The sequence below is a fragment of the Tupaia chinensis genome, unplaced genomic scaffold (genome assembly GCF_000334495.1).
Source record: "Tupaia chinensis unplaced genomic scaffold, TupChi_1.0 Scaffold145870_1, whole genome shotgun sequence".
In the NCBI taxonomy this organism is placed as follows: Eukaryota; Metazoa; Chordata; class Mammalia; order Scandentia; family Tupaiidae; genus Tupaia; species Tupaia belangeri.
This window is the reverse complement of record NW_006205727.1, coordinates 5,029,292-5,056,075: the sequence shown is the minus strand read 5'-3', so window position 1 is coordinate 5,056,075 and position 26,784 is coordinate 5,029,292. Positions and strand designations below refer to the sequence as shown.

Below are 26,784 nucleotides of genomic sequence, written 5' to 3'. Positions count from 1 at the left end.
AGGATAATAATCTAATCCACTGACATTTCAAAAGACACATGGTTCCAAGTGAAAAAAAGAAAAACCTAATTCAGGGCTGGCCCTCAGGCGCAGTGATTAGGTGCTGAGTAGAGAAAGTCAGGTCCCACATGGTCGACCAAGGTTCTAGTCCCAGCTCCACTGGCTCAAAAAACACGGTGGGCACATATGCACATGCCAGGAATCCTGACAGGATAGAGAATTGGAAGAAAAAGAATTGTGGCATGACCAGGCCCTGTTGGGGGGGTGCCCTCTCTCTCCCACACGCATTCTCACAGGTACCTTCTCTATCATAACAAATAAAGTCATGGTATGTCTTCATAAAACCTAGTAATGTCGAGTTTAGCATGAAATCTTCTAGCATGGAGCTTGGCACATAGAAAATGTTTAATGAATGTTGATGAAATAAGGAGAAGACGGGGACAAAAAGATACATTAAAATCTGTCCTATTAATTCAATGCTATGACCAATTTTTATTATGGCAACATGGACTTTGATGGTCAAGAAGAGAGATTTGATGTAACTTCCACACACTTGCAGCATGGGCTGCTGAAATAGCAGGCTGACCATCACTGTAACAGTAGCTAGGAATTATAACCTAGGGCAGGATCAAGAGTGTTCTTAAGTCCCAGTCCTGCAAGACACCAGTCTAATTAAGAAATCATGTAGTTTAACTAATGCCGCGAATGCTCTTCGTCTATGTCAAATGGGGCCTTGAAGAAGCATCCAGAGGAATTATTTTTTAAAAACCCCCTTTCTTTAGCAGCTGCAACCCAAATTAACAAAAAAAGCAGAAAGTGACCTACCTCTTAATTTCGTTCAATAGAACCCATATTCAGTTTGGTTTGAATCAGAATAAGATGCTCTTACCAGTCCTTCCGGTATCTCCAAATTAAAAACTGATAAATAGAAACAAGGAGAATATATTAGAGAGATCCTTGCAGAATCTTCTTTGGCTGACTTTCAGTCTAGACTATGTTTTCCTAAATCCTTCTTATTAAGCATGTGCAAGAATAGGCTAGTTATTTATTTAGAGACCATTAGAAGCCATCCTGACCTTTCCCAGGAAGGTCAAAGAGTAGCCTGTTATTTGGATGCCTAATTTAACTGGACAGAGGAAATTGCTCTCCTCATTTTTACTTCGCTCTTCCTAATTGAACTGAATATCAACTTTCCGTGCGATGTTCCCTGGCAAACATTCATGTTCCTAATGCAACCAGATTAGATCAACTGCATTCATCTCCATTGTACCCTGAGATTGCATAAACTGTGGATACATATTTATTGTGTGGATTTCATTTCCATGTTAATTAGAAGGCAGGTTCCTGGAATTTCCTTTCTGAGTATGATAATCTTCTTATAGTCAGCATGATGGAAACAGCTGTGCCTTGTTTACTTTATAAAAGATTGTGTTACTTGCTCAGATGATCATTGCATATATATTTTCTAGATCAAAAAGTTTACCTCCGATTCCTTCTTATAGAATTATCAGAATATGGTAATTGATTGAGAACTTGCAAACTCAATTTTATGAGGTCATTGTGTGTTTTGGGGAGAACATGATGCACAGCAAAAAATGCTGGGAAGTCAGACTAACTAATATGCACTTCGATCCTTTTTCTTCTACTCTAACCTGCATCAGAATTTGAGATTTTTTTAACAAGGACTATGTTTTCAGCCCAGCTGCAGTGGCACATGCTGCGGAGACACTGTGTTCCACTAGCTGGGACCACATGGGAGGCTCAGGTTAGAGTCTTGATCCCACATAAAGGCATCTGTGGTGCCCTGTGCCTATAATCCCTGCTGGGCAGCTGAGGCAGGAGGGTGGCAACCCCCAATATTTAGTCCTTTAAAATTTTTTTACTTTAAAGGTTAACTTTAAAATATATATTTATTTATTTACTTTTATTTATTATTATTATCATTTTTTAAATTTGTTGTAGGGAATGTATGCTCACCAGAGAAAGAGAGAGACAGAGATAGAAAGTGAGAAAACAAGCTGCCAGGTCCAGGACTTGAACCGCAGTTGACCATGTGGGATTCCAGTGCCTTAACCACCATGCTACCTGCTGACCCCACAGTTAATTTTTTTAATTGCCAAAGTTATGCATGTCAAGTGTAGAAAATCTGGAAAAATGGTAATCCCACTATTGTTAACATTTTGATGGTTTTCTTATACATAAAATTGATTTTTATAAAGTGTTTTTGCTCTGTGAATGTAAATATATCAGTTTCCAAATACTTTTTCACCAGTCATCCTTCAAATTCTACCAGGAGGTTACTAGATAATAAAGCAGATGATTCAATCCAATTTCAAGCATAAGCTGAAGATTTTCTATTTGCCACACACTTTATTCTCCGACATAGGTAAGAAGAGCACAAAAATAAGTGACATATCATTGCTTTGTGAAAGTTTATATCCTACAGAAAAGAAGGGCATGGTAGATGAAACTTATAAAAAGAGCAAGATACACGTATTCCAGAGGTTTTGTCCAGGGTACTGCATTTTTCTTAAAATAAAAACTATTTGGTTCACTCAAAAACCATTGACAAAAGAAGTTTCAGTTGTGATACTACATTTTTTGCAAAAGATTGTAAAAACATTTTGCACACTAGTCAGACCTTTCTTTTAGGCAAAGTGCTCTTTTGATGACAGATAAATGAACAAATACACACTATCGTGAACTATTTCAGACACTATGGAAACAGGTTGATTTGTTTTTCTCTTCTAAACAAAAGTTTATTGTTTATAATTTTCTCCAGAGATCCTGCATTTTAGTGTTCTTAAAAGCAAGGATCAGCAACAGAACATTCATTCATTCATTTATTCTTTTTTTTTCTTTCTTGGGAGAGTTTTTTCCTATAGGGCGCGTGTGCTCACCAGAAAGACAGAGAGAGACAGAGAGACAGAAAGCGAGAAATCACCCCCCCAGGGGGGATGGCCACACCGCAATCCCTTCTCTTCCATTCTTCTCTTGAGATCTTGGGCATGCACGCACACATGCCTGGCTTGAGTTTAAGCCACCGGGTCCAGGACTTGAACGGTGGTCAACTACATGGGAGTCCAGCGACATAGCCATTACGCCAACTGCTGGTCCCTCATTCATTTATTCTTGAGCTCTTGGGCATATGAGATTGTACTGCTGTGGCAAAAGAAAGATACAAAAGTCAAATTGGCTGATATTTTGGACCATCCATAGTTGGAATAATCTTCTGTAAGTTTATGGAGAATAAACATAGCCTAGGATGAAATTCTTAGGTATCTGAAGACCTGGCAAACTCCAAAGGGAATAGATGCGATTGAATGTATATTGTTTAGGGTTTAAGTTTGACTGTATATAACAGAAAGCCAATAATGGTGGCTTGTAAAATATGGAAGTTTAAACTTTTTATTATGTAACAAGATTAAGGCCATCAGTTCAAGGATGCTCTGTTGCTCTGTGCCATTCTCAGAGTTCCAGGGTCCTCCTAGCCTTTCCCTCAGTGGTTCTTAGCAGGTACGTAAGGTGAGGTGTAAGCTGCTGGAGCTCCAGTGACCACATCCAGATTCCAGGCAGGGAAAGGGGAAAGAGCGAAGGAGGATAAAATGCTTATGACAAGTGATTCAGTTCCCTTTAAAGAGCTTTTCTAGAAGTCCTACTAGATGACTTTGGCCAGAACTGTGCACGTGACCATTCCTAGCTACAAGAAAGACAAGAAAGACAGAAGTGATTTTTTTTTTCTTTGCTTGTTTTGTTTTGAATTGGGTATACCACAAATACTACCATCCCAAAATCAGGGATAGCAAATAAAAATGGAGGTATAGATACTGGGTAAGCAGTTCACAGTGTCTACCACATGACCTGAGTTTAGTTGTGCATGTCTCTGCGGGTAACCACTATAACTATAACACACATCCTGGTTCTTTTCCTGGTAACTCTTTTCTCCCCTCAGCAGGGACAGACACATCCTTTCATCAGCACAGGCAAGATCAGACAGGAGAAGAATCAAACATCATCAATCCTCATTCTTATTGCTGCTTCTTTACTATCTTCTCAACAAAACTAAAAAAAGTTTAAGAAAAAAAATTGTTCACCTTTGAACTTCAATTTTCACTGCTCCTTTTTGCCATTAAGATAAAATAAATCATATTTTATTTTTCCCTTTCCTGTGCTCCCTGAATTTTAAGCTAGTGCACAAAATGTAGTTTGATTGAGCTTGCTTTTTTTCTCTCTCTCTCTCTCTTTTTTTTTCCGGAGAGGTTTTTGCTATAGGGTGCGTGTGCTCTCCGGAAAGACAGAGAAACACAGAGAGACAGAGAGCAAGAAATCAACCCCCTGGGGGGATGGCCACGCCACAATCCCTTCTCCTCTATTCTCCTCTCGGGATCTTGGGCATGCATGCACACGCACACGTGCCCGGTGTGAGTTTAAGCCACCGGGTCCAGGATTTGAACCGCAGTAGGCTACATGGGAGTTCAATGACAATCCCGCCTGTTTCGCCCCCCTGCCATTGGCTGGCCCATATTTTTCCTTTTGTAAATCCCTTCTTTCAAAATCAAGCTTCTGTTCACCTGTGAACCTTCCCTGACACCCTCAAATTAGACTAGGAATGTCTCCTTTGTGTTTTCCTTCCATTCCACTATGGCACTTACTGTGTATATTGGTAGTTTGCTGTTTTTGTTTTTTTTTTTCTTAAGAGAGATTTTTTACTATTGGGCACATGTGCTTGCCAGAGAGACAGAAAGCAAGAAAACACCCTCCAGGGAGGATGACTATGCTGAAATCCATTCTCCTTTGTTCTTCTCTCAGAATTTTGGGCAAGCACACTCATGTGTCCAGCATGAATTTTAAGCCACCAGGTGCAGGACTTGAACCAAGGTCGACTACATGGGAGTTCAGTGACATAACCATTAAGCCATCTGTTGGTTCCTCCTCTTCTTGTTTTTAAAACTTATTTATTTCTTCCATAAGTTGTGGAGATACAAAGAGAGAGAGAGAGAAAGAGAGAGAGTGACAGGATCCCAACAGGGGCTTGACAGGCATGCCCAACGTGCTCAGGGAGGTCTCCAGCTGCAAACCTGGAACCTTCCCAGGTGGGTCAGCCTCACAGAGTGTCACGTTTTACTGTTGTGCGACCACCCAGACCCAACACTGCTTTTGAGGCCCAGTCCCAGGCTAAGGGCCTGATTCCAGTGACGAATTAGAAAGCAGAGACATTTAACTGCTGGCTGTCATCAGATGTTCTGAGGACATAAAGACTCCTGGGGAAAACCCGGGGTAGGCCAGATGTCCCTCCAATTGATCAACATGCTGTTATTCTTATTTGGGGCAGGGAAAAGGGATAAAAATGAAGATATTATGATGATATAACAATTAGACCCAGACTTTATTTGAAAGGAAAAGTGGCACCAATCAGAACTCAGATGGTCAAAAACCTTCTTGCCTAGGTATTATACCTCAGAGAACAAAAGCAGGAAGTTGGATAGACGCTTATACTCCAATGCTCATGCAGCATTATTCACAATGGTGGAAACAACCTGAATGTCCATCAACAGACGAATGGATAAATGAATGTGCTATGTACATACAATAGAATATTACTGAGCTTTAAAAAGAAATAAAATTCAGAAAATATTTTCAAATTATTACTCAGATAAAAGATTGATAATCAGCATATATACAGAACTCAAGCAGTTAACCTAAAAAAAAAAATAATCCAATTTAAAAATGGGCAAATGAATTGAATAGACCACTCTCCAAGAAAGGCTTATGAATGGCCAAGAGGCATATGAAAAAATGTTCCAACACTCTTGTCATGTGGAAATGCAAATTAAAACCACAATGAGGTACCATTTAACTCCAGTTAGAATAGCTAGGATTAAAAATAAATAAAAAAAAGGAAATCAAATACTGGCAAGGCTGTGGTGAAAAGGGAACCCTCTTACACTGTTGGTAGGAACGTACATTAGTACAACCTCTGTGGAAGACATTATGGAGGTTCCTCAAAAACCTACACATAGAACTACCATGTGACCCAGTAATCCTACTCCTTGGTATTTACCCAAAGGATAGGAAAACAATTGGAAAGACCCATTGGATCCATGTTTACTGCAGCATTATTCATAATTGCAAAGATATGAAGTCAACCTCAATTTCCAAAAACTGATGGCTGGAGGCAAAACTGTGGCACATATATGCTATGGAATACTAGTAAGCCATAGGAAACAATAAGACCCTATCGTTTGATTCAAAGTAGATGAATATAGAAGATTTAATATCGAGTGAAGTAAGCCAGACTTGGAAAGATACACACTGCTATCCCCACTCAGTATATACTGAATGAATGCACTCTATGGCAGAAGTGGAAATATCCAAAGATAGGATAATAGAGAGGGTAAGTATAAATATCAGAGTCTGTAGTGGAAGGGAGTGGTGGTAGAGAGTGGGTGGTAGTTGGTGAGTATGAGGTGCAAAGGGAAGAAACGTTTAACAGATAAAAATATGCAAAGTTCTCTGTTAAAATATATATATATATATACATTGTGATGGGAACCTTATGTAAAATGTGAAATTAATCTGAAAAAAACTGAAAACAATAACATTACTTTAAAAAATCAAAAAAACACAGGACCAGCAGTTGGCATGGAGATTAAAGCACTCACCAACTGCAAAGTTCAAGTCCCAAACCCAATGGGTTGAAAATCATGTCAGCTGGGTGTGTGTACATTCCCAAAACTAAACTACTTTATTATTTGCTATAAATTAATAAAAACATAACTACTGCTAAACAGTATGTAAAATAATGAAAATATACAATAAATCAGATAAGTGCTAAGATAAAAATCAAGCATGGTAAACGGCAGTGGTATACCTAGTCCATTGGACAACTGAGTAGATCATTTTTTAATGTTTTCCTCCTTTATATGGACAAATTATCATATAAGAAGTTATTTTCATTAGTCATGAAATAAACATGTGGCAGACAGACTCTGAGGGTCCATGATGGCTGCTTTCTGCTGTTCATGCTTTGTGTGATCTCCTCCCGAGTGTGGATGTGGCCTGAGGCTTACTTCTAACCAATGGAATGTGGCAGAGGTGACGAGACGTAGTTGTGTTAATTTAGATTGTTCCCCATCTTGCTCTCTCTTGTGGCTTTAAGAAAGCAAGGGTCATGTTGGGAAGGCCCAGGTGTCAAGGAGCTATGGGTGCATCTGATCAACATGCAGTGAGACACTGGGGCCCTCAGTCCAACATCTCATTAGTTACTGAATCTTTTCAACCACCCCCTGGAAATTGATCCTTCCCAGTATAAACTGAGGTGACCCCTTGATTGCATCTTTGTGAAACCTGGAAAAAGAGGACCCAGCCAAACATGCCCTAATTCCTCATCCACAGAAACCATGAGATAATTAGAGTGTGTTCCTTAGGCTGCCAATTGTGGTACAACTGTTACATAGTAAGACATTGTTATGTGTATAAAAGAGCCTTTTGCAAATTTGTGAATGGTTTCATCAGCATTGATCTCTTTTGCATAGTTTTGCTCAATTCAGAGTATGGTGAGATATGTCAATTACTTTTGTCTACAGTTAATCTGTACGTAAATCTGTGTCATAAGCAGAGTTGGAGCCTACCAACTGTATCCAAAGTAAACTTAAATGACTACCCTGGGGCACTTCAAAAAGTTCCTGGAAAAATATAATTAAAGTATGAGTGTATTTTGGCAGAAAAAAAAGTGAAATCCATGCATAGTATTTTCATAATACACATTTTACATAAAGTTTTTTTTTTCTGAGAGATTTTCACTGTAGGGCGCATGCGCTCGCCAGACAGACAGAGAGAGACATAGAGACAAAAAGGGAGAAATCACCCCCCGGGGGGATGGTCACGTCGCAATCCCTTCTCCTCCATTCTCCTCTCGGGATCTTGGGCACGCATGCACACGCGCCCGGCGTGAGTTTTAAGCCACCGGGTCCGGGACACGAACCGCGGTTGACTAAGTGGGAGTCCAGTGACATAGCCATTACGCTAACTGCTGGTTCCCGTTTTACATAAAGTTTTTGAAGACATTCATCACAAACTTGTTTTTAAACAAATGTATGTAGCCATGTCTGCCTGTGTCAGGGGCTGTTTGTATAGTTTATAGATCTCTAAATTAACTTCCAAGCATAATACTATCATATTTTCTAAAGGTTAAGCAGTACAATATGCTGATTTAAAATACATTTAAAAAATTTTTCAGAGGGCACATATGCTTTCCAGAGGGCAAGTATGCAGAGAAACAGAGAGAGGGAGAAAGTATAGCCCAGCAGGGTGTGGTCATGCCACAATCCCTTTTCCATTTTTTCTATCCTATCGGGATTAGAGGCATGCACACATGTCTAGCATGTTTTTCAAGTTGCTGAGATGCAGATTCAAACCATGTGGCTGGTGGAGTGGAATCTGGTTCCCTCAACCACTAAGCCCCCAGACCAGTCCTATACATACTTTTTAAAACTCAGAAGCAAACCAACCTCTCAGCAGAGCCATTAAGTTCTATACAGAGGAAGCTGGATCCCACATGGCCGATGGGCTTCAAGTCCTGGCTCCATGGACTTCACATCTGATGAGATAAAGAATTGGAGGGAAAAGGACTGTGCTGAGACCAGGCCCCGTTAGAGGGATACTTACTTTCTCTGTATGTATCACACTCGTGCGCGCGCGCTTTCTCTCTCTCATTTGTGCACATGAACTCTCTAACTTTAAAAAAGGATAAAAGATAAAAGAAACCTCTCAAAAGTAATTCTATCAATTACTTAGAAGTTAGATTAACACAAATTTTGTTTTTGTTTTTTTTTCTTGGGAGGGATTTTCCATCACTGATATTGTTCAGAATTCCGAGTGCACTTTGATACTGTTTCAGCCCATTTTTTAAAAATTTTGTGTTCGCATTTTACTTTCATATGTGTTGCATCAATTATGTGAAAATATACTTACTCATGTTTGAACTCTTCTGCCAAACAAACACTTCTAGAGACTAACAAAGATGTACTTACATTTTTCATTCAAATGAGAGTCACGATCTATCCAGTCTCCTTTGTCACACATTAGAAAAATCCCTATTTGTCTATTAGTTTGCAAACAACTTCTTGTGTCTTCCCCAAGTCTCAGTAGCTGTGGGAGCATGTGCTATCACCAACAATTACATTTTAGCTATGTTTCTCTTATCCCTAAAACTCTCTAAAGGCTTTGCATCTGATTGACTTTCAAAACTCAGCTTAAGTCTGCACTTGAGGTGCACTGCCCTGTCCCTGGTGATGGGGAATTGAGGAGTTTGAGGTTGCACAGGCTGCCCAGGGAAGGTGCCTCTGATCGGTCAGATTTAAGCAGGGGCTTCAAAAAGGGGAGGGAGTGAAGCCTGCCACTACCTGGGGAGGAAGGTTCCAGCAAGGACCAAGGTCATGAGGCCACATGGTGGCTTAAAGAACAGCAAGAAAGATGTGACTGGGGCTGAAAGACTGAGGAGGGGAGTGTGAGAGTTGATGAGGATGAAAAAGTAGCAGTCAGGGCAAGACAGGAAGCAGGAACGTCTGAATCACATGGTGTGTGTTTCCATCTCTTCCTCACACTGAGTGATGCAGGCTCTGGCCTGGCCAAATTATACTAGATGTCCAGTTGGAAAATCTTGTTTAAATCAAATCCTCTCACTTAACAAAACCTAGTTTCCCAAAGAGGAAGATGAGGATAATAAACCTACCTCAAAGGGCTGTTGCACTTATTAAATTAAATAACATTTATAAAAGTACTTTTATAACCTGTGAAGTATCATGAGCACTACTCCCACCATTGCTATTCCAGGGGAGGACTATCTTCTGCCCCCTGAGGTTGTGGCTGGTCTAAGAATTAAATGGACAGGGACCAGCAGTTAGCATAATGGCTATGTTGCTGGACTCCCATGTAGTCGACCGTGGTTCGCGTCCCGGATCCGGCGGCTTAGAACTCATGCCGGGCGTGTGTGTGTGTGTGTGTGTGTGCCCAAGATCCCGAGAGGAGAATGGAGAAGGGATTGTGGCGTGGCCATCCTCTCTGAGGGGTGATTTCTTGCTTTTCGTCTCACTTCTCTCCAGCCAGTACACACACACTATAAAAAAAAAAAAAAAAAAAAAAAAAAAAAACCCAAAAAACAAAACACCTCTCCCTCCCCCCCCAAAAAAGAATCAAATGGACATATGACCTAGCCCCCGCACAGCAGAGCTTGCTGCTTGATGATGCTGCTTGGCAGGCTGAAGCCACATAGGAGGCCTAAGTTCAAATCCCATGTATACTGGCACATGCTTGTAGTCCCAGATACTTGAGAGGTTGAAGTAGGATTGTGACATAGCAATATCCTCTTAAAAGTAATATAAATTTTAAAATTTTATAAGAAAAAAGAATTATATTGACACATTAACAAGAAAAAAGTTATACATATTTAACATCATTTATACATATACAGGAGTCTTCAGAAGGAAAATGAAGATCCAAACAGCTGTTTAGTTCAAAAGCCTATATACTTCTTTATACAAAGAATGAATGTGTATGCTCCATATACTGAGCTATCTCCTTCTCCTCCTTCCTTTCTTCTTCAGACCCAGCTACAAGCCACAACTGGGTCTCCTCAGCATCTTATACCCATTACCTTTATCTCATGGAGCTGGCTGTGACTGTTCTGGAGATAAGAGCTCATCTTCCACATCAGCATAAAGAGACTGGGGAGCTGAACTTACCTGTTCTTTCCTATTGATTCTGATGACTGGTAAACTAAACTGTTATCATAATCTCCAAACAATGTATGTAGAAACCAGACCCTGGGCCAACCCATGTGTGGTGGTTAAGGTGGCTGATCCCACATGGCTGAATGTGTATTTAAGTCCCAGATCCCGTGTTGAAAACACAACAGGAATATGTGCATGTGTGCCTAAAATCCCTCAAGGAAGGAGAAACCGAGTAGGGATTATGGAGTGACCATTCTCCAAGGGTGAGGGCAGGTGTGCTCTCTCTCTCTCTCTCTCTCTCTCTCTCTCTCCCTGATGAGTACATGTGTCCTCTGGACAAAAGAAAAAGAACATTGTTTTAAAAAATGAAAGAAACCAGATCCCTGCCTTGGTGTCAAGGAGCCTCCACTGCTCCATGAGTGACTTATGCTTTAATGTGAAACGTTTATAACCTTGCTATATGTCCACTGACAGTGAGGATCACCCACCAACCAGCCATCATCGGTGTATCCTTCCTACATGTAAGTAAAAAAATTACTCACATCTGTCTCTGCTGGACCTTTAGGTGACTTCTTTGGGATCAGTAAACATCACATGTAAGCCTTCTCAGATTTGGGGCTCCCACCTTACAATGATAAATTTGGGGGATGTGATAAAAAGGGACGTTTGGGTTATGGACAATTTATTGTGAGACAGTTACTAGTGTAAGACAATAGTCGGAGGGGTTCATTTTCAAGAACAGCTTAACAAAAGTTTGCAGATGTGACAACCCCAGAAAGTACACATTCCCAGAAAGTTTCTCAATAGATGAAAACCGAAAACAACAGGTCACTCTTGAGAAATCATTTCTCAAGATGGCGGCTGATCACCTGCCCTTCATTCCTTTTTACTTCCTGATTCTTGGCCCTCATCAGGACATTTGGTGAGCTTTTTTCACAGGCTTGTCCTGAGCTGCTATGCCTTTCTGTCAGATAAGAGAGAGAGGGGAAGGAGACAATACGTGCCTTATAAGGGAATAATGAAACTTGGGCAACATCTAGTGGCATAGCCCCCCCCCCGGGGGGTGATTCCTCACTTTCCCTCTCTCCCCCGCTCTCTCTCTCTCTCTCTCTCTCTCTCTCTCTCTCTCCCTGATGAGTACATGTGTCCTCTGGACAAAAGAAAAAGAACATTGTTTTAAAAAATGAAAGAAACCAGATCCCTGCCTTGGTGTCAAGGAGCCTCCACTGCTCCATGAGTGACTTATGCTTTAATGTGAAACGTTTATAACCTTGCTATATGTCCACTGACAGTGAGGATCACCCACCAACCAGCCATCATCGGTGTATCCTTCCTACATGTAAGTAAAAAAATTACTCACATCTGTCTCTGCTGGACCTTTAGGTGACTTCTTTGGGATCAGTAAACATCACATGTAAGCCTTCTCAGATTTGGGGCTCCCACCTTACAATGATAAATTTGGGGGATGTGATAAAAAGGGACGTTTGGGTTATGAACAATTTATTGTGAGACAGATACTAGTGTAAGACAATAGTCGGAGGGGTTCATTTTCAAGAACAGCTTAACAAAAGTTTGCAGATGTGACAACCCCAGAAAGTACACATTCCCAGAAAGTTTCTCAATAGATGAAAACCGAAAACAACAGGTCACTCTTGAGAAATCATTTCTCAAGATGGCGGCTGATCACCTGCCCTTCATTCCTTTTTACTTCCTGATTCTTGGCCCTCATCAGGACATTTGGTGAGCTTTTTTCACAGGCTTGTCCTGAGCTGCTATGCCTTTCTGTCAGATAAGAGAGAGAGGGGAAGGAGACAATACGTGCCTTATAAGGGAATAATGAAACTTGGGCAACATCTAGGAAGATTGTACACCCCATAGCACTGAGTCAATGAGGAGGGACTTGCACACTACGGTATAAATTGTTTGTTCTGTTTTGGGTGTGCCTGCCCATCAGACACCCAATCTTGCAAGATTGCCATTAAAGTCTCCCTTCACTGCACCTTGTGTCTCTGTGCCCATTCCTTGGCATTGGGTGGGAGGGCACATTTCTCACACTAGAAAATATATGGGGGAACATGATGGCAGATAAGGATTATTATTGTTTTTTTTTTTGAAAAATTTTTGCTATAGGGTGTGTGTGCTTGTTAGAGAGACAGTGACGAAAAGCGAGAAATCACCTCCCCAGGGGGACGGTCACACTGCAATCCCTTTTCCTTTTTTCTCCTCCTGGGATCTTGAGCATGCATGCACATACACTAGCACCCGGTATGAGTTTTAAGCCAGGACTCATACCATAGTCGGCCATGTGGGAGACCAGTAGCATAATGGCTACACCATCTGCTGGCCCCAGTAAGGATTATTTAGTAGTTTTGTTTATAACTATCTTACCTCATTGATTCCCAGTGATGAGGAGGTTCTTCTCTTTCCTGCACAAGGAGAATACCTTTCTTGGGAAATATTATGACCTGCTTTTAGGTAGAAAGGGAGAGGGCAGAGAGTCCTTCCTGGTTGCTGTTTCTCAAGTGTCTTCAGCTTAAGATAATCAACATATCAAGCAGCATGTTTTGAAGTGGCACATTTTGAACTCCTTCTCTACTATGGGAGGTTGATGGTTAACACCAAGGAAGTGGAGGCATTCTAAGCTCAGTGCTTGAATCCTGGAGTTCTTTTCCCATTGATCCCCAGTTCCATTCTCACCCAGCCTATCCTTCTTGGGAAGCCTTCATGAAGCTGGCAGGTAGGCAGGCATGCTTCTCATCAGCATGACAAGCGGTGCATCACCACCCATGGGGATAAGAGTTAACCAAGCTAAACAGTGCAAGATAACCTTCATTTGCAAATCTGATGAGCAAAATTACAGGGTTCAATTGTAACAGAGGAGGGAAGTGAAGCTCAAGATTATAATTTCCATATCTAAGATTAGCAGCTTGAAAGTACAGTACATGCGTCAAATGACAGTGTCAAAGATACTACAGATTTGCATGACACCAGCACACACATGGAGATATCATTCTAGAGAGTAGAAACAAAGACACAGTACTCTGAAAAATCACGTGAGATGGATATACCTGAGTGTAGGCCGCATGACAGGATACCATGACATCATTTGTTGAATCTACTGATAGAGGTCTTGGGGAAAACATCTGCTAATCCGGAGGAAAGCATGAACTGTCTTTTCATTTTTTTTTCTCTTTCACAGGTCAGAAGGATGTGTTCTTCGCCTAAAGAAAGACTCTCTTAGGGACCAGCAGGTGGCGTGGTGGTTAAAGGCACTGGATTCCCACATGGTTGACCACAGTTCGAGTCCTGGACCTGGTGACTTGCTCTCTCACTTTCCCTCTCTCTCTCTCTCTGATCAAACTGAAAAAACAAACAAACAAACAAACCAATAATAATAAAAAATAAAGTTAAATAAAATAATTTTTAAAAAAGAAAAATACACTTTATCTTAAAAAAAAAAGAGAGAGAGAAAGACTCCCTTATTTAAATCAAGTAGTAGAGAAGATGGTGACAAAAAGTAAGATTATCTCAGGAAAATTTAACACTTCATTAGCATTTTTTAAAGAATTATTTATTTTAATTTTACTTAATACTATTATTACTTTTCAACTTGCTACAGGGCACATGCCAAAGAGAGACGGAGAGAAAAAGTGAGAAAGCAAACTACCAGGTCTGGGACTCAAACCACGATCAGCTGTGTGTGAGTCTAGAGCCTTAACCACCATGCCACTTGCTAGCCCCTCTCCCCTGCACTTCAATGTGATGTTTCTGCATCATAGTAGTTTATTTAAGGTTTTGACTTCCAACAGACCCGGGTTTGAATCCTGTGTGCCATTCGCTTGTTGTGAGACCCTGGTCAAGTGACTTACCTTTTCTAAGTTTCTGTTTTCTTATTTAGTAAGAGGAGACAGCAAGAGTGACCAATTGGTAGGACCGTGGTGAAGATTAAGTAAAAAAATACATGCAAAGCACAGCACAGTGCTGTAAGTTTTTGATAAATGCTAGTCATTTGTATTATGATTGGGCAAAAAATGACAAAATAAGACTTAGCAGAGTGAAAAGCATAAAAACAACTGAGAATAGGCAGAAATCATTAAGCCAGAAGAGTTAAGAATCATTCTTAGTTTTCTTGGATTTATCTAATATAAATCTGTTGTAATATACAGTCTACATAAACTTTTTTGAAAAAGAAACTTATTTAAAAGATAGTATCTAAAAACACATTTGATTTAAAACTTATTCACATGTTAAGGTTCAGGATACTGTGACTTACTATTAAAGAAAAATATACATTGTGAGATTTAAATATAGTGCCAATATTTTCAAAGAAAACACTTCTTTAAAATTACCAGTAGGTGGGCTGTCAGGTGGCATGGTGGTTAAGCGCTCTGGAATCCCACATGGCTGACCGTGGTTTAAGTCTTGGACCTGGCGACTTGCTTTTCTCACTTTCTCTTTCTCTCTCGCTCTCACTCTCGCTCTATCCCTCTCTGGTGTGTATGTATGTATGTATAAATAAATAAATAAATAAAAATAAAATAATTCTAAAAACAAAATTACCAGTAGAGGCACCAGCAGATGGTGTAATGGTTACATCACTGGACTCCCATGTAGCCGACTGTGGTTTGAGTCCCCGATCCAGATCCAGTGGCTTAAACTCATACTGGGCACATGCACATGCATGCCCCAAATCCCAAGAGGAGACTAGGAGAAAAGAGATTGCGGAGTGACCGTTCCCCCTGGGGGGTGATTTCTCATTTTCTGTTTCTCTGTCTCTGGCTGGCACATGGGTCCTATAGCAAAAATTTTTCTTAAAAAAAAATTACTAATAGAAATAATTATTCTCAATATACTAGAATCTTATTTATCTGGAACCATGGGTAAATTAAGAGTTCATGCACATAAGTAAAATTTCTAAATTACTAAACCCACTCCATTAATCATCAAAACTTTTCAAATATTTTAGGGCCAGCCAGTGGTATTGCAGTGGCAGCTGGGTCCCACATGACTCACTGCACATAAATTACTAAACCCACTCCATTAATCATCAAGACTTTTCAAATATTTTAGGGTCAGCCAGTGGTATTGCAGTGGCAGCTGGTCCCACATGACTCACTGCACAATTTGAGCTCCTGACCCAGTGGCTTAAAAAACACAATGGGTGCATGGGCATACATGCCCAAAATCCCAAGAGATGGGTGGCCATCAGCTCTGGAAAGTTTTTTTTCTCTCTCTCTCTCTGGAGAGCACATGTGCCCTATAACAAAAATATTTTTTTTTGAAAATTTAGGTAATGTATTTTACTATATTTATTGTAATATATTAATGTATTATACATACACACCATTGTTAGATGACTATCTTAGACAATTTTCTACATTCTTAGTATTTTCTTGTTGACTGTGGTCTGTTGATCTGAAAATTAATTACTGCATAATATTGAAACATGCATTTCCCTCAGGACCTATTCATAAGTTAGACTCCCAGCAACCTGAATAGTCACACAATAAAGAATTTTTCAAAAACCAAAATTAGAATGTCTTTTTAGGGGCCAGCAGCTAGCGTGGTGGTTCAGGGTGCTGGGCTCCCACCTGGCCTACTGTGGTTTTTTTTAAATTATTTTTATCTAACTTTATTTATTATTGTTATCATTATTTTCCGGTTTTATCAGAGAGAGACAGAGAGAGGAAGTGAGAAAGCAAACCACCAGGTCCGAGACTTGAACCGTGGCCGGCCATGTGGGAGTCCAGCGCCTTTAACCACCATGCCACCTGCCGGCCCCCCTACTGTGGTTTGAGTCACAGATCTGGCAACTTACTTTCTCACTCTCTCTCTTGTTCTGTTCCTCACTGGTCAAATTAAAATAAGTAAATAACAAAGTTAAATAAAATAATTATTTTTCAAAAAATGTCTTTTTAACGTCCTTATCCTCTTGTCAAAAGTGAAGAAAAATAGACTTTTTATAAAACACGTGGCAAAAGTAAGTCACACAGCTGCCTTTCTTTTACAATTTTTTTCAGTTTATTCATTAATTTTTTTTCCATGAGAGAGAAGAAACAGACAGACACCCCTAACAGGGTTTTCACACCATGATCTACCATGTCTCAGCCTGTCCAGATCATGGGCAGATACAAACATACCCAACATGTTCAAGGGAGTCCTAAAATACGAGCCTCGGACCTTCCCTGTGGGGTTCCCCTTGAGTTACCATGTATCCTCACCTAGCCTATGATACTCAGTTCAGATTCCCACCTCAACAGGATTCTGACAAACAAGGGCTTCACAAGAAAGTCTGAGTCCATGAGGTGAGAAATGGAGAAGAGAATGGAGTGTAACTATGCCCCATTGTGGGGTGCTTTTTCCCTCTCCCACTCTCTCCCTCTGTTTCTGGAGAATGCGTGTGACCTTTGACAACTTAAAAATAACTAAATAAATACCTTTGCTAACTTAAAAATAAATAAACAAACACATTAATTAATTAGTTAAAAGTATGTTCTCTGACCACAATGGAATGAAACTAGGGGGCTGGCTTCATTGCCTAGTGGTTAAGGAATTCAGATCTCACATGGCTGACTATGGTTTGATCCTGGCCCGAGTGGTTTTAAAAACATGCTAGGTGCATGTATGCACATGTCTCAAGTTCCAATAGGGTGGAAAAATGGAGAAGAAGGGGTTGCAGCATGACTGCACCCCAATGGGAGATGCTTTCTCTTCTTTCTCCTCTCTCTGTCTCTTTCTGGTGAGCATACATGCCCTCTGGCAATAAAATGAAATAAAAGATAAAACAAAATATAAAATAAAATAAAATAGAAACAAGGGGCTGGCAGGTGGCGTGGTGGTTACGGGTGCTGGATTCCCATATGGCCAGCCGCAGTTCAAGTCCTAGACCTGGCAACTTGCTTTCTTGCTTTCCCTTTCTCTTTCTCTGTCTCTCTCTGGTCAAATTAAGGCAATGATAATAACAAATGGAAACAACTAAATAAATAATTTTTTGAGAGGTTTTTGCTATAGGGTGCGTGCGCTTGCCAGACAGAGAGAGACAGAGAGAGAGAAAGCGAGAAATCACTCCCCAGGGGGGATGGCCACGCCGCAATCCCTTCTTCTCTGTTCTCCTCTCAGGAACTTGGGCATGCAAGTACATGTGCCCGGCGTGAGTTTTAAGCCACCGGGTCCAGGACGTGAACCGCGGTTGACTACATGGGAGTCCAGCAACATAGCCATTACGCTAACTGCTGGTCCCAATAAATAATCTTTTAAAAAATAAAAAAAATTAGAAACAAAAACAGAAACAGGAAACTTTCCAAATACTTGGAAATTAAACAAAACACTTCTAAATAAACTGTGGGTCAAAGAAAAAGTCTTGAGAGCCACAGACTCAGAGATGCAGAAGGGTGTGCATTTGAAAGACTCATAGTTCAAATAAATTTAGTAAAGAGGAAGGGCTGGGGATTTGAGAAAACTCACCTGTAGCCTTCTCTTGTGCTCTGTATGTATTGCCTAGAAGATCGGATTACAAACAATACAGTGCTTTGAAGTAAATAAGTAACTTTTATTCAGCAAGTTTTACCGTACACATTCACAATGGGAAATTCTGTAAATGTGCGGTGGACGGGAAAGAAAGAACATATAAACAGTAGGTTTTCTCCACAGCCAAAAACATCTTTAAGAAGGAAGTTAAAGATTTACTTAGAAACACAAAGCACAGCACGTAAGAGCTGTTATGTAGGACACAGGTCACATTAACCCAGTGGGACTCAGCTTGCTTCTCAGGAAACGGGTTACAGGAAACTGTGTTCCATCTCCTGTGCTTGAGGACCCCGTGTGCCAGGTCACCCATGTTGTCTTCCAGCAGATCCGGGCCATCGTCACACAGGATGGCCTCCACCATGAGAGAAAAATTAGAAAGATTTTAACCTGAACAAAAATGAAAACATAGCTTATCAAAATTGTGGCATTCTAAAAAATAAAGTCTTCGAAGCAAAAAAGTGTGGGATGCAAGTAAAGTAGCACTTAGAGTGAAACTATGACATTCAAGGCTTGTAATAGAAAAGAAAGGTTTTACATCAATACCAAAACCTCCACCTAAGAAACAAACAAGCCAAAAAAAGCAAAATAAATCTAAAGCAAGCAAAAGGAAGGAAATAATGAAGATAAAAGTAGCAACTAATAAAATTGAAAACGGAAAAACCATAGAGTAGAGCATACAGCTGTCTCACTCTTTCTGTATATGTAGTCAGCCACTTAAGTGAAACGAACAAATTCCTTAAAGATCACAAATGACCAAAGCTCACTCAGGATAAAATATAGAGGGGCCAGGTGGTGGCATCACTGACCCCAAGGGAGGGGCCCTTGGTACAAGTCCCAGGGCCTCCCAGAGCACACCAGGCTCACACGCATGTCCGCAATCTGAGCCATGAGACTGGGGTGGAGGACCCTTTCAGGTGTCTTTCTCCCTCTCCCTCCCTCCCTTTTTCTCTCTGGTGTAAAAAATAAAGAAAATTTTTAGGACCAATTTTATGGTCTGGTGGTTAAAAGAGTCCAATCCAACCCCACATGGCTGACTATGTGGTTCGAGTCCCTGCTCCAGCAGCTTGAACAACATACTGGCACCTGTGCACGTGTGGCCAAAATTCCAGCACAGTGGATAAACGGGGGAGAGAGAGGTGCTTTGTTCCCCTCCCCCACCCTCTCTCTCTGGCAAGTGCATGCACCCGCTAGCAAAATTATTTAAAACTTTAATAAAATATATAATATAAATTTTTATATTCACATAATGTAAATAGGTACATATTTACATACCTATATACAAATCATCTTATTATGAGGAACTGGCTCACAGAATTATGGGGCCTGAGAATCCCATTATCAGTCATCTGCAAGCTGCAAAGCTAGGACAGATGTTATACTTCAGTCCAAGTCCAAAGGCCTGAGATCCAGGGCAACCAATGACCTAAAGCCCAGTCTGGAACAGGAGAAGATAAGGTGTCAAAGTTCAAGCCCTGAGGCAGGAAAAAAACCTTGAATTTCTCCTTCCTCTGCTCTTGGTTCTATTCAGGCCTTCAAAGATTGGATGGATGACTCCCACGCACACAGAGGAGACCAGATTCCACAGATTCAAATTGTACTTTCCTGGGTCCACAGATTCAAATACTAATTTCATCTGGAAATACCCTCAGTGACACCTAGAAACAATGTTAAAACAATGTTTAAACTTGGCAACCTGTAACTTAACTAAAATTCACATATAAAATTAATAATCACAATAACTAAGCAGGTTTTTTTCCCCTGGAATGCATAGCTGGTTCAATATTTAAAAATCAGTCAATGATGGGGTTGGCAGGTGGTGTGATGGTTTAAGAGTGCTGGACTCCCACATGACTGACTGTGGTTTGAGTCCCGAACCTGGTGGCTTACTTTTTCACTTTCTCTCTCTCTCTCTCTCTTTCATACTCTGTCCCTCTCTGGTCAAATTTAAATAAATAAATTAATTAATTAAATTAAATTAAATACTTCTAAATAAATCAAATCAATCAATGCAATCCACCATGGTCATATTAATTGATAAGGAGAAAGCATTTGACAAAATTCATCAATTCATTATAAAAATTTTCAGCAAACTAGGAATGTAAGAAAATTTCTGGGTCAGCAGATGGTGTGGTGGTTAAAGGCTAAGGACTCCCACATGGCCTACTGCAGTTCAAGTCCCAGACCCGGTGGCTTGCTTTCTCATTCTCACTTTCCCTCTTTCACTCTGTCCCTCTCTGGTCAAATGAAAATAAAGAAAGAAAAAGAAAGAAAGAAAGAAAGAAAGAAAGATTGAAATGGTGAAAGAAAGAAAGAAAGAAAGAAAGAAAGAAAGAAAGAAAGAAAGAAAGTTAAATAAAAAATAATTATTTAAAAAATGTAAAAAGAGAGGCCAGCAAGTGACATGATATGGTAGTTAAAGATGCTGGACTCCCACAGTCCGAGTCTCAGAGCTGGAGGCGTGCTTTCTCACTTTTCCTCTCTCTCTCTCTCTGTCTCTCTCTGGTCAAATTGAAATACTACTACTACTAATAATTAGTTAAATAAAAAATAATTATTTAAAAAATGTAAAAAGAGAGGCCAGCAAGTGACATGATATGGTAGTTAAAGATGCTGGACTCCCACAGTCCGAGTCTCAGAGCTGGAGGCGTGCTTTCTCACTTTTCCTCTCTCTCTCTCTCTGTCTCTCTCTGGTCAAATTGAAATACTACTACTAATAATAATTATGTGGGACTGGCAGGTGATGTGGTGGTTAAGGGCACGGAACTCTCACATGGCTGACTGTGGTTCGAGTCCCAGGCCTATTGGCTTGCTTTCTCATCTTCTCTTTCTTTCTCTTTCTGTCTCTCTCACTCTGTCACTCTCTGGTCAAACTGAAATAAATTATTAAAATAAATGGATAAAAATAAATCAAATAAATAGAGTTAAATAAATAATTCTTTAAAAATTTTAATAACAAATGGAATTAAAAATAATTTTTTTTTCAAAACAGAAATTTTCTTCAGTTAAATAGCAGTCATCTACAAAAATCTAAACTTAAAACATACCACTTAATGGAAAAAGACTGAAGTTTTTCCTAAAATCAGGAATAAGACTAATACATTCTTTTCTCTGCTATAACTTTGACTATAGGGTGCATGTGCTCTCTGGAGAGAGACAGAGAGAGAATGTGAGAAAGCATCCTTCAAGGGGAGTGGTCATGCCACGCAGTCAACTATGTGGGATCTCACAGCCTTAACCACCATGCCACTAGTTGGCCTAAGTACGTTCTTTGAGGGTACGTACCTAGGCAACAAAGCTCTAAAACAAGGCAAGGAATTGATTATTACCCAAGTCTAGATAGTTGTAACCTCTAGGAGGAAAGGAAGTGAGACACTTGTAATTGAAAAGAAGCAAACAAGGTCTTCTGTGAGTGCTGGTAATAGTTTGTTTCTTGACCTAATGGTGGTTTCACAGGTGTGCATGTCACAATATGTCAAGTCATATCTATGTTGTATGTATTTTCCTGTATTTTATGCAGTTTCCTGTATTCGTAGGGTTTCATAATCCTCCTACATCAGTTTCCTGAGTAGCTGCGACCACAGGCCCATGTCACCAAGCCCGGCCTTTATGTTGGAACTTGAGCTGAGCTTGGGCCTCCCGTGTGATCCCAACTTGCAAAGCACAGTGTCTTAGTGGTGCAACTACCATGGCTAGGCTTTATATTTTTAACATTAACAAGTAGATACTTGAAGTGATTGATTTCCATCTTATTTTAGTTAAACCAAGATCTGGTTTAGCTACTCAGCGTATGAGAGTAGTCTTGGTCAGCTCCCTAGTTTTGGTTTTTCTCCTCCACACAGTGAGGGCTAGGCTAGAAAGGGGTGGCATCCATGCCATACTAACCAGCATGCATGCCTCCGCTAGCAATTGTCTTAGACTGTTGTCAGCTTCGATCAAAAATCCTTTCTGATTGAAAAACAATGTCAAAATTGGCCTTAATTACCTAAAAGCTTTTTAAATAATTTCCTTAGAAGATTATTTATAGCAAAGCCATTTAATATCATTAAGATAATTCCTTGTGCATTAAAAAAAAAACTTACTTTAAATTCTAGTGATGGCTCAAAATGTCTTTCCTAAATTTTCAGGTTTCACTTGCTTAAAATAGCACTTAAAATAAAAATTTGAATCAAGGGGCTAACAGAAATTTTGAAAAACAAGCATGGACAGTGAGTTAAAGGTGGTGAAAGTCTCATAATTGTTACTAATTTATATCAGTACAATGCAGAACATATTTAGACTGTTGGGAAAGTCATGACATTTTCCTATGTTTTCCTCTGCAAAAATGCTTCATGACTTTCTAACAACCTAATATAAAACTGTGTAGGCAACCTTCACCAAAAGTGCTTTCACAATAACATTTTTTCCAGAGATGAAAAAAGTGAATTCAAGCTTGAGTTTTTGTTATGAACGTTCATTCACTCTGAAATTTAGAAAGCTCTTATTTTGGGGTGTTGAGGCTCAGAAAACAATACTCTGAAGCAGCCTCAAGAGCAAAGTTTCTCTCTGACCTTTTCTGTCTTCCAATCTCTCACCCCTCATTCTTCCCCAAGGCAAGCCATAGAAACTCGAGTTTCTCTTTCCTAAGGGAGGTTCATAGGAACCAGAATCCGTTTTCCCACCAAGCCAATCATAGACTCTAAAGTATAACTCTAACCTTTCCCCTACTTTTCTGTGTAACAACCGATCATGAATAAATTAAGACTTTCATTCCAGAGTGGTCCTACCCCATTCCTGGGAGAAAGAAAGGCTACCACAGAGCGGCCAAGAGGAATCTAAACAGCCCTTGCTGGGTTTTCCCACTCGGTCCATTTCCATTATTAGTTCACACTTTTTTTCCAATCACATGTCTACACAGCTATTCCAGCTTCATCACACCCTAAGCATCAAATCAGACAGCTTTCCCTGTGTCTCCGGGCTTTCATTCTGAAGTTTTGTGTGACATGTAAAAACTTATGCTATTAATAAATAAGTGTGTTATGCTTTTCCCTTGCCAAGCTCTTGTGTTATAAATGTATTGGCCATGACCTATATGATGGTAGTGGATATTTATCACTCCTTTTCTACCCTACAGGGGAGAATTGAGTGTTTTCTATAATACATGTGTGTATGTAATAGCCTGTCTTTGTGTTTTGTTACATGTGTTCAAGTTTTAAACTTCTAGATAGTAAAACCTAAATACCTAGGGCCAGCTCATTGCCTGGGGGTTAAAGCAGCTGGATCCCACATGAACAACTGTGATGTTTGAGTTCTGGACCCAGAAGCTTGAAAAACATACCAGGTATGTGTGCATGTGCTTGCCCCAAACCCTGAAATGAGAGACAAGGAGGAGAAGGGATGATGATGTAACCATTTCTGAGGGTGGGCGCTTTCTTCTCTCTCTCTCATTCTCCTGATCTCTCTTTGATGAAGGAATGTCCCTCTAGTAAAATTTAAAAACCCATAATAATCTAGAACTCCCTTCTTTGTGATTCTTTTTTACTTTCTCTATACTTAAAAAAAGTAGTTCCTGGGGCAGTAGGTGGTGTGGTGGTTAAGGAACTGGACTCCTATGTGGTCGCTGCAATTTGAATCTTGGACCTGGTGGCTTGCTTTCTCACTTTCTCTCTCTCTCTTTGTCTCTCTCTGGTGAGTGCTCATACCCTGTAACAAATTTTAACAATTAATAATTATGATAGATAAAATTAAGTAAATAATTCTAAAAAGAAGAAAAGAGTTCCTCATACATATGTGTCATATAATTAATCTCATTCATTTATTTAATGAATATGAATCATCAGGGCCAGCAGATGGTGTAGCGGTTACGTCACTAGACTCCCACATGGCTGACTGCAGTTTGAGTCCCAAGCCTGGTGACTTGAAAATCATGCCGGGCATGTGTGCATGTATGCCCAAAATCCCAGGAAAAAAATGGAGGAGAAGGGATTGCATGATGGCCATCCCCCCTCGGGGGGTGATTTCTCACTTTTTCTCTCACTGTCTCTGTTTCTCTCTCTCTCTGGTAAGCACATGTATCCTAAGGCAAAAACCTCTAAATAGATAAATAAATAAAATATGGGTAATCCACTATGTACATGGACCATTCTAGGTATAGTTCATAAAACAAAATAGGTGACATTTTCTGCCCTTGTGGAGCTTTTTTTTAAATGGAAAAGACAAAAAACCCCACAAAAACTGTAAGTGTATTATATTAGGAATAAGGCAGAGATCTCTACAAGGCAGAGATCTCTATTAGTATGTTGGGCACTCATGTGCCCATGATCTGAACCTTGCTGAAGGCTGGAAATGGATCTCAATTTCAGAACGTTCTCCTCTCTCTTGGTCTTTTTCATTCATGGAAAAAGAAATAAGTAGACTTTAGAAGAAAATGAAAAAGCAGCCAGCCCATGGCATGAGGTTAAGGTGGCTGGTTCCCACATGGCTGACAGAGGTTGGAGGCCCAGACCCAGCAGCTTGAGAAATACACCAGGCATGTGTGCTTGCTTATCCAAAATCTAGAAAGGAGGGAAAGATGGAAGATTATAGCATGACCATTAACCATGGTACTTCCTCTCTCTCTCTCTGTCTTCCTTGCCCATGGGAAAAAAGAAACTGTAAGGTTAGAGCTCATTTGAGGAGATGACATTTGAAGAAGATGTTTTAAAGGAGGTAAAGAAGTAAGCCACACAGATATTTGGGGGGAAGAACTGTCTAGCCAGAGGGAACAGTATGTGCAAAGACTCTGAGGCCAGAAGATGCTCAGGATTTTCAAGGAACACCATGGAGTCCAGTATGGCTGGAGCAGAGTGGGCAAAGGGGAAAGTGGTCAGCGATGTGGTTGGAAAGCTCAGGGAGGCCTCGTGTAACATTCTGGCATGTACTCTAAGTAAATTGAGAGCTATGAGAAGGTTCATAATCTCACTTGGGTTTTGACAGGATCCTTCTGGCTGCTCTGTTGAAAATAGATTAGGGCGGACGAGCAGATGGCATAAGGGATACGTTGCTGGACTCCCACATAGTCAACCATGTGGGCTTCATGGTTCAAGTCCAGGGACTGGTGACTTAAAACTCATGATGGGTGCGTGTGTGTGTACACCCAAAATCCTGAGAGGAGAATGGAGGAGAAGTGATTGTGACATGGCCATCCTCCCTGGGTTTTTTTCTTGCTTTCAGTCTCTCTGCCTCTCTCTGTCTTTCTGGTGAGCTCTTGTGCCCTATAGCAAAAATCTCTCCTTATTAAAAAAAAAAAGAAAAAAAAGAAAAAGAAAATAGACTAGGTAATCAAGGGTATAGTGACCTGTCAAGAGGCTGTGACAATAATCCAGGTGAAATGTGAAACAGCAGAGGTGGCAAGAAGTGGACAGATTTTGAGTATACTAAAGGTTGAGGCAACAGAATTTCTTGTTGAAAGGAGTTGTCGTCAACTGAGATAGAGGAGAACATGGGTAGAGGAGAGATAGGGAGATTAGTTCAGTTTTTGACATATTGAGATGCTTACTTGACAGTTACATATTAATGCTGAGTAGTGTACTGAGTTGAGTAGTGTCCCCCCAGAATTCATGTCTGCCTGGAATCTCAGAATGCAGTGTTATTTAGAACTTGGTCTTTGCAGATGTAATTAGTTAGATTAAAATGATGTCACAGAGAATTAGGAATGGGCCCTACACCCACTGACTGATGTCCTTATAGGGAGAACATTTGAACACACAGGAACACACAGGGAAGAACTCCATGTGAGGATGGGGGCAGAGATCAGAATGGCATGTTTATAAATTAAGTCATACTGGGATTGCTGGCAACTGCCAGAAGCTAGAGGAGATTCATGGAACAACTTCTTCCTCAGGGGCCCTGAAAGTAACCAGTCCTTTTGATTGTGGCCTTCTGGTCTTCCAAACTGTGAGAGAATACACACGTCTGTTTGAAGTCACCCCATTTGTGAGAGCTTGTTATAACAGCCCTAAGAAACAAAGATATGTAGGCAATTGGAACTAGAGAGAGAAACTTAGGCAAAAGGTCTAGACTGATCTGAGTACATTTCCCTGAAATACTGTCCCAGCACTATTTACTGAGTAAGGTTTCTTCCTCATTGATGTGTAATGCTTGCTTTTTCATGAAAGAAATTCTATTTTTGGTTTCTTGTTGTTGTTGTATTTGTTCTTCAGTTTGCTATAGGGCACATGTACTTTCTGGAGAAAGAGAAAGTAAGAAATTACTCCCTGGAAGGGGTGACCACACCACAGCCTTGTCTCATCCATTCTCCTCTTGGGATTTTGGGCATACATGTATGCATACCTGCTATGTTTTTTCAAGCCATCAGGCAGGGACTCAAACCACACAGTCACCAATGTGGAATCCAACCACCTTCACCACCACGCCACTGACTGGCCCATGGAACAAATTCTGTAATCTGTCTGTGAGCTGCCTGCTTCACTGATGTGACCAGGATTGTACTTGTCTTGTTGATTAATTATTTTATTATCATTACCAGAGGGCACGTGTACTCGCCAGAGGG

General features: G+C 40.3%; 1 long non-coding RNA gene across 2 annotated transcripts in view; it reads right to left on the bottom strand.

Moving 5' to 3' along the window:
• Positions 1-26,784, bottom strand: part of LOC102500456 (uncharacterized) — a 52,873-nt gene that overhangs the window by 17,702 nt on the left and 8,387 nt on the right. For both annotated transcript variants that reach the window (XR_337418.2, XR_003547916.1), the window contains exons 2-5: positions 19,530-19,912; positions 18,195-18,644; positions 13,799-13,951; positions 826-918 (exon numbers count right to left, since the gene is read on the bottom strand). This is a non-coding gene — a long non-coding RNA (uncharacterized LOC102500456). The remainder of the gene's footprint in view (positions 1-825; positions 919-13,798; positions 13,952-18,194; positions 18,645-19,529; positions 19,913-26,784) is intronic.